At 45.0% G+C, this 12,665-nt stretch overlaps 1 protein-coding gene across 4 annotated transcripts in view; it reads left to right on the forward strand.

The window, feature by feature from the left end:
• Nucleotides 1-12,665, forward strand: part of LOC126095306 (transducin-like enhancer protein 4) — a 468,367-nt gene that overhangs the window by 321,022 nt on the left and 134,680 nt on the right. The gene's annotated exons all lie outside the window — the stretch shown is intronic.

The raw sequence follows: 12,665 nt of genomic DNA on the forward strand, positions 1-12,665 counted from the left end.
TCTACTAGTACATGCAATCATCCTAGCTACTTTCATATCCGTAACCTCAACCTTGTTGATAAGGTAACCTGAATCCACCCAGCTTTCGCTCCCATACAACAAAGTTGGTCGAAAGATTGAACGGTGCACAGATAACTTAGTCTCGGTACTGACTTCCTTCTTGCAGAAGAGAGTAGATCGTAGCTGAGCGCTCACTGCATTAGCTTTGCTACACCTCGCTTCCAGTTCTTTCACTATGTTGCCATCCTGTGAGAATATGCATCCTAAGTACTTGAAACTGTCCACCTGTTCTAACTTTGTTCCTCCTATTTGGCACTCAATCCGTTTATATTTCTTTCCTACTGACATTACTTTCGTTTTGGAAATGCTTATCTTCATACCATAGTCCTTACATTTCTGATCTAGCTCTGAAATATTACTTTGCAAACTTTCAATCGAATCTGCCATCACAACTAAGTCATCCGCATATGCAAGACTGCTTATTTTGTGTTCACATATCTTAATCTCACCCAGCCAGTCTATTCTTTTCAACATATGATCCATAAATAATATGAACAACAGTGGAGACAGGTTGCAGCCTTGTCTTGCCCCTGAAACTACTCTGAACCACGAACTCAATTTACCGTCAACTCTAACTGCTAGCTGACTATCCATGTAAAGACCTTTAATTGCTTCCAAAAGTTTGCCTCCTATTCCATAATCTTGTAGAACAGACAATAACTTCCTCCTAGGAACCCGATCATATGCCTTTTCTAGATCTATAAAGCATAGATACAATTCCCTGTTCCACTCATAACACTTCTCCATTATTTGCCGTAAGCTAAAGATCTAGTCATGACAACCTCTAAGAGGCCTAAACCCACACTGATTTTCATCCAATTGGTCCTCAACTAATACTCGCACTTTCCTTTCGACAATACCTGAGAAGATTTTACCCACAACGCTGATTAAAGAGATACCTCTGTAGTTGTTACAATCTTTTCTGTTTCCATGTTTAAAGATTGGTGTGATTACTGCTTTTGTCCAGTCTGATGGAATCTGTCCCGACTACCAGGCCATTTCAATTATCCTGTGTAGCCATTTAAGACCTGACATTCCACTGTATTTGAAGAGTTCCGACTTAATTTCATCCACCCCAGCCGCTTTATTGCACTGCAATCTATTGACCATTTTTTCCACTTCCTCAAATGTGATCCTATTTCCATCATCATTCCTATTCCATTCTACCTCGAAATCTGAAACATTACTGATCGCATTTTCACCTACATTGAGCAACTCTTCAAAATATTCCCTCCATTTGCCCAAGGCATCCACGGGATTCACCAGCAGTTTTCCTGATCTGTCCAAAATACTTGTCATTTCCTTCTTACCTCCCCTTCGAAGACTGCTAATTACACTCCAGAATGGTTTTCCAGCAGCTTGACCCATAGTCTCCAACCTGTTTCCAAAGTCTTCCCACGATTTCTTCTTGGATGCTGCAATTATCTGTTTGGCTTTGTTTCTTTCTTCAACATAACTTTCTCTGTCTACCTGGGTTCTGGTATGTAGCCATTTTTGATACGCCTTCTTTTTCCTTTTACAGGCTGCCTTGACTATCATTCCACCAAGCTGTTTGCATCATCCTACTTTTACACACTACTGTTCCAAGACATTCTTTAGCCACTTCTAGTACTGTGTCCCTGTACCTTGTCCATTCCTTTTCCAATGACTGTAATTGACTACATTCAACTAACTGGTACCTTTCTGAGATCGCTGTTATGTACTTGTGCCTGATTTCCTTATCCTGTAGTTTCTCCACTCTTATCCTCCTACATATGGACCTGACCTCCTGCACTTTCGGCCTCACAATCCCAATTTCACTGCAGATTAAATAATGACCAGTGTCATCAAAGAATCCCCTGAATACTCGTGTGTCCCGCACAGCCTTCCTGAATTCCTGTTCTGTTATTATATAGTCAATGACAGATCTGGTTCCCCTGCCTTCCCAAGTATACCGGTGAATGTTCTTATGTTTAAAAAAGGAGTTTGTGATTACTAAGCCCATACTGGCACAGAAATCCAAGAGTTGTTTCCCGTTCCTGTCGGCCTCCATATCCTCTCCAAATTTACCCATAACCTTTTCATACCCTTCTGTTCGATTTCCAATCCTGGCGTTAAAATCACCCATGAGCAGAACACTGTCCTTGTCCTTTACTCTAACAACTACATCACTGAGTGCCTCATAAAAACTATCCATCTTATCTTGATCTGTCCCTTCACAATGCGAATATACTGACACAATCCTAATTTTCTTGCTAGACACTGTCAAATCTATCCACATCAGTTGTTCGTTTACATACCTTATTGCAACTACGCTGGGTTCCATTTCTTTCCTGATGTAAAGCCCTACACCCCATTGTGCTATTCCAGCTTTGACTCCTGACAGGTAGACCTTGTATTCTCCCACTTCCTCTTCTTTCTCACCCCTTACCCGAATGTTACTAACAGCTAAAACGTCCAGCCCCATCTTACTTGTAGCCTCTGCCAGCTCTACCTTCTTCCCAGAGTAGCCCCCATTGATATTAATAGCTCTCCATCTCATTACCATTTGTTTGCCAAGTCGTATCTTAGGAGTCCCTGGTTTGTGAGTTAGAGGTGGGACTCCGTCACCTCCAAAGGTCCGAGGCATTTTGCTCTGATTGTTGCCAGCATCATATTTAAAGTACCAGGGAAGCAGGTTGCTATCCTTACTTGCCCCGAGTCCCATTGGGTTTTACCCCTAACGGCTGAGGGACTAACCGGTGGATTTGGTAGTCCTTGCCGTGTGAGCACAAAGGTGACCACGACTCAGAATATGTCCGAGATGCCCAGCCTTATTCCAAAGTAACTGGTATCCCGACTGTCGGGACCACTTACTTGGCCACTCATACGTTGCCCGTGGTTCATGAACTAGGACATGACTACAGGAACCCTCACCATGAACCACTACCAACGGGTCGACCTTGAAATATATTTTTGCCATTTTCCTTCTTTGAAGTAGCATTGTACAAACGACTGAGTGAACTACGTGATAAACGAAATTGGTAAAACGTCTGATAATGTCATCCTGGTGCGGGATGCTGTGTATGCGCACAATCGCGAGGAACTGCGATAGTTCGACCTGTAACCAACAGGTTAGACCTCGGGTATACTGTGCGAGCTTTTTTTAATTTTTCCATTTGTCAACGTATAGAGGGGAAGTGGCTGGCGGGCGCGCGAGCAGACGGGCGTGTGTTTTTATTGGGTTCCGCCGAACGCGCGAGGCAGAAATGGATCGTCCGCCTGCCGCACATTACGCCGGCGTCGACAGAGCTCCGCTGGTTAAAATGTCCGTTAGCTTTGTTCTCGCGCTTCTACCTACTGAGTAATTTATAAATCTGTTAAAATATGAAACTTCCTTTTGCGTTTGGAACAGAAATAACGACAACCGGCGTTGGAAAAAGGCAAGTGATGGGGGAGGGGAGGGCTGTAGCGGACGAGTCCGCTTCAGTTATAAAACATTATTTCTCTTTTATCCGGCGCCGTCGCAGTGAATTTTTCATGTGGCCGGCTGTGGATCGGGCTAAGTTAATTCTTATGAAGGGCCGGGCGCGGGTGGCATTACGTTATTAAATCCGTAGCGGCAGCGCGACGAATGAAATGTCACGAGGGCGCCGCGTCGTGTGCAGCGGCCCGCCGGCATAATGCCTGCGCCCTCGGCAGCTCTCCTCGCCTACTCGCGCCTCCCTCGCCGTCGGCGACGTTTCTTTTTTCCCTGGTGGCCTCCGATGTAGCATCGCGCATCCCAGGCTGCTGACGATAGCAGCACCAGCGACGCCCAACTTTCCTCTTCAAAGCGACTTAAATACGGCTCGACGTTTCATATTTACATTCCCGAAGGCAGTTTTCAGCGCAAAATTGCTTCTGTCGAACTTCGCATAATCTGCGGAAGTGTGTGTGGAATTCGATTGTTCTTTGGCCGCTGTTTCTTGTCAGAAATACATTGAAGAACCGAAGAAACTGGCACACCTGCGTAATATCGTGTAGGGCTACCGCAAGCAGGCAGAAGTGCCGCAGTACGTCGTGACATGGACTCGACTAGTGTCTGAAACATTGCTGGAGGGAATTGACACCGTGAGTCCTGCAGAGCTGTCCGTATATCCGTAAGAGTACGAGGGGGTGGAGATCTCTTCAGAACAGCACGTTGCAACGCATTCCAGATACGCTCAAACGGAAGTGTTTAAACTCGGGAGAGTGTTCCTGGAGCCATTCTGTAGTGTGGGGTGTAGCATTGTCCCGCTGTAATTGCCCAGGTCCGTCGTAATGCACAATGGACACGAATGGATGCAGGTGATCAGACAGGATGCTTAGGTACGTCTCACCTGCAGCGTCGTCCCTAGACGTATCAGGGGTCCCATATCACTCCAACTGCACACGCCCCGTACCATTGCAGAGCCTCCACCAGCTTGAACAGTCCCCTGCCAACATGCAGGGTCCGTGCATTCGTGGGGTGTCTCATTCCCGTACACATCCATCCGCTCGATACAATTTGAAACTCGTCCGACCAGCCAACATACTTCATATCAACAGACCAATGTCGGTGCTTGACGGGCCCAGTCGAGGGGTAAAGCTTTGTGTCGTGCGGTCATCGAGGGCACACGAGTGGGCCTTCGGCTCCGAAAGCGCATATCGATGATGTTTCGCTGAATGGTTCGCACGCTGACACTTGCCGGTGGCCCACCATTCAAATCCGCAGCAGTTTGGTGAAGGGTTGCACTTCTGTCACGTTGAACGATTCTCTTCAGTCGTCGTTGGTGCCGTTCTTGCAAGACCTTTTTCCACTCGCATCAATGTTGGAGAGTTAATGTTTTACCGGATTCCTGAATTTCACGGTACAGACGTGAAATGCTCGTACGGGAAAATCCCCACTTCATCGTTACCTCAGAGATGCTGGTCCCATCAGTCGTGAGCCGACTGTAACATCACGTTCAAACTCACTGAAATCTTGATAGCTTGCCATTGTAGCAGCAGTAACCGATCTAACAACTGCGCCAGACACTTGTTTTATATAGGGGTTGTCGACGGCAGCGCCGTATTCTGCCTGTTCACGTATATCTGTAGTTGAATACGCATTCCTGTACCAGATCTTTTGGCGCTTCAATGTATATTATCACGCTAGGTGAGAACCGTGTAGTGTACACACGTTTCTACTGTCGTCAAAGACGAAGTAAATATTCCAGAATTCGAATAAAGAACAGCTGCCAACATGATTAACTTGGAACTAGATACCCTCGGAGTATTGAAGTAACTTGAAACACTTAACAAAAGCACTGGGCAGTGTTGTCTGCGCCAGCACGGACGGGCCGGCTCCACGCCAGCGATTCCTGCTGTCATCAAGTAATGTAGATCTGATGAAGATCTCTTAAGAAGATCGGACAACGAAATGGGACCACAACTGTGTTTACTTAATAAATATTATCAATTTAGTAGCGAAAACGACGTTTTTGAGCATCCATTTCTTTGCTGTCAACAACTAGATATCGCTGTGGAGTTAGGAAGCTCTGAAAGTTGTCTTACTGTGTTGCTTTATCCCAGTGGAGCTGACATCAGACAGTAATCGTGACTAACGCACTGACATCCCCACGCTGTGTTATTTGAAAGGGCACGGCCGACTTCCTTCCCCAATCCGACGACACAGATGACCTCGCAGTTTGGTCTCCCCCCCCCCCCCCCCAAATCAACCCAACCCAACCCAACACTGTGGTCTCGACTTCGATCCTCGCGTGGAACGCTTATTACGAAGACTAGAAGACTACAACGGAGGTGAGACATTAGACCATTGTGCGTGGTACGTCTCGTTTACTGCGTAATACGTTCTGTTAGCCTTGCTTGTTTGTTTACTTGTGAGTGCGGCGTAGACGCTATTTAAAAGGCATCCCACACGGTTAGGATTAATACGGTTTTAACCGTGAACAAGGCGTCAGTTCACAGCAGACTAGTGAGCAGTTTGCGAGTCGTTTCGACAACTCCACTGGGGCTGTGCGTTATTCGTGCCTAGAGTTTATCGTTACGCCGTGGCAGCACGGGGAAATTAGTTTTGTCGTCAGGCCCTGCCACTGCCTTCTGCAGTATTAGCCAAGAAGCAAGAGCAGCAGCTGTGGGTGCAACGCAAAGCTCCGTCCATAAAGCAGTGCAGTAGGCGTTTGTGCGGAACAGATCAGCTGCTGCTGCACGGCTGATGGCGCACGCGGTTCGCGCGCTTACCAGTTCGTATTTGGGCGACCCTCGAGACATAACACGGGGATTAAGCGCTCTACATATAACTCGTTTGGCTTGCTTACATGTAAATCTACGCTGAAAACAAAGTTGCACGAATGCAGTACCGTCTATTGATGGTTTACAACACTACAGAAGCCATCGTACTGATTGAGTAGTCATTAGAAAGCAGACAACAGTGACCTCTTATTTGGCGTCGAGATGTTCTGAAAAGCGGCCGTGCCAGTGTGGATGGCGAAGGGAGGAGCGGCAGCCTCAGCATCCACACGAAACTGGTGGTTGACGCCTTGCATTACGAATCGTCACGGCAAAACTCGAGATTTGTGTGTTGCTGGGTACCGGAAATGCTATCTGACAAACACGAAGTCAAGTGGGCGAACGATTTCGGACCGTTGTCGACAAGCAGGAGATCATTCGCTTTCCCATATTGTTGTGGGCGATGAAACGTCACTATCCTACTCAAAGAAGAATCAGAGTAACCGTCAATACAGTGGTTCCATACATATTCGACAGAACCGAATAAATTCGAGCACACTCCTTACGTGACTCGAAAATGGTTGGCTAGCTTTTTCTGGAACGAAGTCGCCCTTCTTTTGTTCGATTTCATTGGGCGTGGTTCCACAGGTAGAGTTGGTGCGGTCAGTATATAAGAAAAGAATAGACCCGCAAAATTACGAACCAATATCTCTTCTGTTTGCTGTAGAATCCTTGAACATGTACACAGTTCGAATATAATACACTTTCTTGAGACTGAGAAGCTTATGTCTGCTAATCAGTACGGTTTGGGAAAGCAATGCTTCTGCGAAACTCAGCTCGTTCTCTTCTCACATGATACACTCAGAACTATGGATGAAGGGCCACAGGCAGAGTCTATGTTTCTAGATTTCCGGAAAGCATTTGACACTGGGGGCCCCCTTTGCAAGCTTTGAACGAAGGTACGAGCATATGGAATAAGTTCACAGATATATGAGTGGCTCCAAGACTTGGTGAATAATAGAACTCGTCGGGACTGCCCCAGGGATCTGTGATAGAACCGCTGTTGTTCTCCTGTGTACATAATTGCTTTGGCGGGCAGGGTGGGCAGAATCTGCACCTCTTTGCTGATGAAGCAGTGGTGTACGGAAAGGTGTCGAAGTTGAGTGGCTGTAGGAAGATATACGACTTGGATAAAATTTCCAGTTGGTGTGACGAATGGGAGCTAGCCCTAAATTTGGAAAAATGTAAGTTAATGTGGATGAGTAGGAAGATCAGACCTGCAATGCTCGGGTAGTGTCCTGCTTGACACAGTAGAGTCGTTTAAGTGTCTGGGCGTAACGTTGCAAAGCGATCTTAGGTGCAGCGAGCATGTAAGAACTGTGGTGGGAAGGTGAATGGTTGACATGGCAGAATTTTAGGAAAGAGTGCTTCACTTGTAAAGGAGACCACATATAGGACGCTGCCGCGACCTGTTATTTAGTACCTCTCGAGTGTTTGGTATCCGTACTAGGTCGGATTGAAGGAAGACATCGAAGCAGTTCAGAGGTGGTTTGCTAGATTTGTTATCGGTAGGTTCGAACAACACGTAAGTGTTACGTAGATACTTCGGGATCTCATATGGGAACTCCTGGAGGGAAGGCGACATTCTTTTCGAAAAATACTATTGAGAAAATTTAGAGAACCGGCATCTGAAGTTGACTGCCGAACTATTGTGCTGCTGGCAACAGACATTGCGCGTAAGGGCCACGAAGATAAGGTACGAGAAATACGGAGACGTACAGATAGTCGTTTCTCCCTCGCTCTTTCTGCAAGTGAAGCAGGGCAGCAAATAACCAGTAGTGGTACAGAGCACCGTCCGCAGGTTTGCGGGGCACCGATGTAGGTGTGCTCATCGTTCCAGATTTCCGTGGCTGAAAACGGGGATAGTTCACATTCACCTTCTGCGCATGAACGCAATGTGATCTACGTTTCGGCTGATTCTCCATGTTGCACGAACACAAACAGAAAAAGATAACTTTGTTACTGCATGATAGAGAGAGTATTTGAGACATGGAAACTTACATCTAACCTATTCACTGTTATCTAGGAGTGCGTTGTAGCGGTGCTGTCCTAAGTCGGTTAGCGTGTTTTTTGTTTTTTTTTATCACTGCCTGTAAAATCCTAAAACGAAATACATTTGCGTTGTCTGTACGAGTTAGGTGTGCGTCTGCTCTACGCTACTGAGTCACTCTAATGTTACATTCGAAACTTATTTCCGTGTTCTCTGTCCGTGACGTGTCTTAAACTCAACCACAGATAAGATTACAAGTTACATGTGATCATTGTGCGCCTCGCTGCAACCCTCTTCCGTTCTCGCCTTTTATAACCTCCAGTTACGAGTGCCATATCTTTGTAGCTGAAGTTCTTCGCGCAGCCTTCCAGCCCGTTGTGGCAGCAGCCATGAAGGGCCGACCTCCGTTATTAATCTTATTTTCGCCGTAAATTAAATTAACTCGGCCGCTCTTTGAAAACGTTTGAGCTTGATGCTTTTAGGTGGAAGTGGGGGCGAGGGAGAGACTGCCGGAGTCCATTTAATGGAAATTAAACATCCATTGATGAAAATTAAACGCCGCCTGAGGAATAATTTTTAAGTGCGTCGGAATGACGCGCACGTTGAGAAATCGTCGATAACTTCCCGTGTTGTTCCTCTCGATCTAGGCGTAACACGACTGTACAATACAGCGGAAAGTCCCCACAGTTGGTTTCTCACGTTTTCTGTCACGTGACATTAGTTGTTTCCTGCACTGAACATGCGCTGTGCTTTATCTAGCTGTGAATGTTCCGTTATCTCCGCCTCGGCAATGAGACTTTATTGAGACTTGCGAATTAGTATTATATTTTTATCAGGATTAAGGAACAGCGCAACACCCATAGATTGTTCTTTCGTAGCACGCTAGTCAAAGGCTTTCAGTAGATTACAGAATCCGTCAGCAATTTGCGAAAGGCCAGCTGTTGCCGCTTCGTTACGCAGTGTTTACACGGAAGGAATATGTGTGTAAACATATACCGTGCAGTGCGGTGCGGAGTATACTGTCAGTATTACACTGCACTATTCCTTTCTCGGATGGGCCGAGAAATGACTGACCGTATGCCTCTGTAAGTGCCCTTATGTCTCTCGTGTTTTTGTCGTGATTCTGCGATATACGGTAAAGGCGGTAGAATTTTAGTACGGTCTACGTCGAACGCGATTTGCATAAATTTATCCAAAAAGTTTCCGTAGGTTTCCTTCCTAAGAAACACACGTTGTTACCATTTAGTGTAACTTGCACAACCCTACCGAAGATGGTGGGACAATGGTTAAGACGTCAGACTCGTACGGGAAGGAAAGAGTTAAAGTCTGTCTGTCCACGGATATACGTACGTATGTTTTGCTCGGTTTCCCTAAATCGCGTGATGATTTCAAAAAGACACGCGCTTTCCTCAGCCATACCCCTATCCACTTCTGTTTTGTGCTCTGCCTCTAAAGATCTTGTTAACGTGTAACGATACTTTATAGCCGTCTGTTACCGTCCTAGCAGCACGACTCCGCACTCAGTGAAACGTTTGCTGTGGAGACTGCAAACACAATCGTAATGCTCTTCAGGATATGTCGCGTTGCCCTTTAGCTGTATGCCTTTTTTCCTCTTGCAGCTAGAAAAAGCTATGATTGTAACATTACCTAGAAAAACAACAAAAGATAAGGGTATTAAGCAAACAGCAAAATTACCTCCTGCGCTTGTAGGCCTATTCATTCATTCTTTCTTTCTTTAACGGTGTGTGGCCCGTAAATCCCACCGTCAACTATATCGCTCAGACATAGGGAGTGAGACAGGTTGCATATCAACAGGCGTTAGCAGTTATAAAAGGGCTCAGTAAAAAAGAACTATGACTAGTGGTAATTTACTCGCACTAATAATTAAGAAAATTACTTCTAGATTACTTCATAAATGTGTACTGACATAAAAGCAACTATTTTGGGAAAAAATAACCGCTTCTTCTATTATACTATTCAGCTGCTGTTTCTGTCTGCTGTTTCAAATAAAGCGTATATGTAACTCTGTATAGCTCTGTATAATGCTGTTATCAAGGTCTGCAGAAATATTAGAGTTGATCGTAATTGAATGAATTGGTGTAATAACCAGATAAGTCGCGTTAGGATACTTTCGAGTAACAGCCAAAATATCATCCAGTAATTGAAAAACTCCATTAATCAGTCTTGTCGTTTTCCAACCTCCAACACACAGCATCTTATTACATCACCAAAGAAAAATTTATTATGTTATTTATAGAACTTCAAAAAACTGGACTTGTCTCGCCCTTGTTTTTGTAATATAAAGTCAAAAGAGAAACAAGTAATTAAAGATACGAGTATTATCACATTGCAGGTTGATGGAGAGAGTGAGATTTTTAAAAATTGATACCCTAACAAGTCATAGGTGGTGGAAGTTTAGTCAGCAGTTCTCTTTCTGATGAACTGCGTGTAGCATTTCCGTCACAGATCACCTTATTATAAAATTCCATGTATACACATGCAGACTGAAGTGACGAGTGGAAATTCGTACAAAGGCTGGGATTCGAACGCGCATCTCCTGCTCACTAGGCAGTAGGCAGACGCTGTGACCGCTACACCACCGTGGCACGGTTTCTTTGCCCAAATGCGCCGATTACGGCTGCGCGCCTCCCTCCTAGTTACCTGTGCCTGTGTTTCAGTTCATTGCTGACGGTGCAATTCCAGTGAAGCTGGAGAGCCTCTGCAATGCTGTTCTAGTTTAGGGGGAATACCGAGTGCGCTGAGGAGTGAATGTCATTTGTATTGAGAAGGGAGGCGTGGTAGGGTGATCGGTGCAGCTGTACAGAGCCGCTACACTAGGTGGGCGTGGTGTTCAGCACGTCTGCCTAGTGGGGAAGCGGCCCAGGTTCCATCCAGCCTGCATCTATATACATCATAGATGTGTGAGACTTGAAAAGGTCTCTGGTACCACTTACTGTCATTTTATAAAACTCCGTGTCTGAGGTTGGCACATACATCTCGGCAAGCTTCATAAACCAGAGTGCACGTCTTCCGTTTTTTTTTTTTTTTTTTTTTTTTTTTTTTCACGTGCCAGACTCTGACCGCTGTTTGGAATTACAAAGCACAAGCGCCTGACGTGTTTGGTTCTTGTCCCAAAGACACGACGTCGACAGGTCCATTCTCTATGCTAGCGTGGGTCGGTCCCGAACACAGGTGTTATTCTTACACCACACGACAAAGCAGTTTTCAAACCGTGCAATCATGATGAAATATCATTTTCGGCCAAAAGTGGCTATATCCGGTTATTGCACCAATGCCTCCAATTTACATTCCCGAGTACAAATATTCTGATTAATTGTAGTAGATGCTAATGATGTATTCTTTTACTCTGTTGATGAATATTGGAAGATTTTCAGTTTCCTCTTGGATGTCCACTGGTAGCGTATTTTATGTTGTAATCTGTTTATTAATATTCGTCTTTAAAACGCCGAATCGATAACTAAATAATTATATAAAACTCTTGCATAAAAGTTAAAACTACGAGGGCTATCCACAAAGTGCATTACGTTTTGGGATTAAAAATAAATAAAGTATTGGAATTTTTTTTATTATATACAGATGAAAGCCACACTTAAATACTACGTTTCTACATAGTTGCCATTTAAATTAAGGCACTTATCGTAGCGATGGACGAGCTTGGAAATTCCTTCGTCGTAAAATTCGGCCGCCTGCGCCTTCAACCACGTGGTTACCTCTTCTTTTGGGACAGAAAAGGTGTGATTTTTGTGGATTTCCTGGAAAGAGGCACTACAATAAACTCTCAAAGGTATTGCCAAACACTGCACAACCTCAGAAGAGCAATACAAAACAAGCGCAGGAGAAAGTTGGGCTCTAAGATCTTGCCGATTCACGACAACGCCGGGGCCCACACGGCGAATGCCACTCGTGAAGTTCTCGATTCTTTTAAGTGGGAGTTGTTTCCTCATCCGCCGTACAGTCCCGACCTGGCACCGAGCGACTTCCACTTATTCCCAGCAATGAAGAAGTGGTTGGCTATGCAGCGTTTTGATGACGACGCACAGCTTCAAGAACAGGTAACCACGTGGTTGAAGGCGCAGGCGGCCGAATTTTACGACTTAATTTAAATGGAAACTACGTAGAAAAGTAGTATTTAAGCGCGGCTTTCATCCGTATATAATAAAAAATTTCCCAATACTTAATTTATTTTTAATTCCAAAACGTAATGTACTTTGTGGATAGCCCTCGTATATTGTAAGCCCTAGAAAGGGATGTACAGTCTGTCAAATAATTTTTACTGCTACTATTCTGTTTTTAAATTGCACAGTTCATTGAAAATTCACTCTCGTTGTTAACTATAGATACAGTT

Source organism: Schistocerca cancellata, chromosome 8, assembly GCF_023864275.1.
Source record: "Schistocerca cancellata isolate TAMUIC-IGC-003103 chromosome 8, iqSchCanc2.1, whole genome shotgun sequence".
NCBI lineage: Eukaryota > Metazoa > Arthropoda > Insecta > Orthoptera > Acrididae > Schistocerca > Schistocerca cancellata.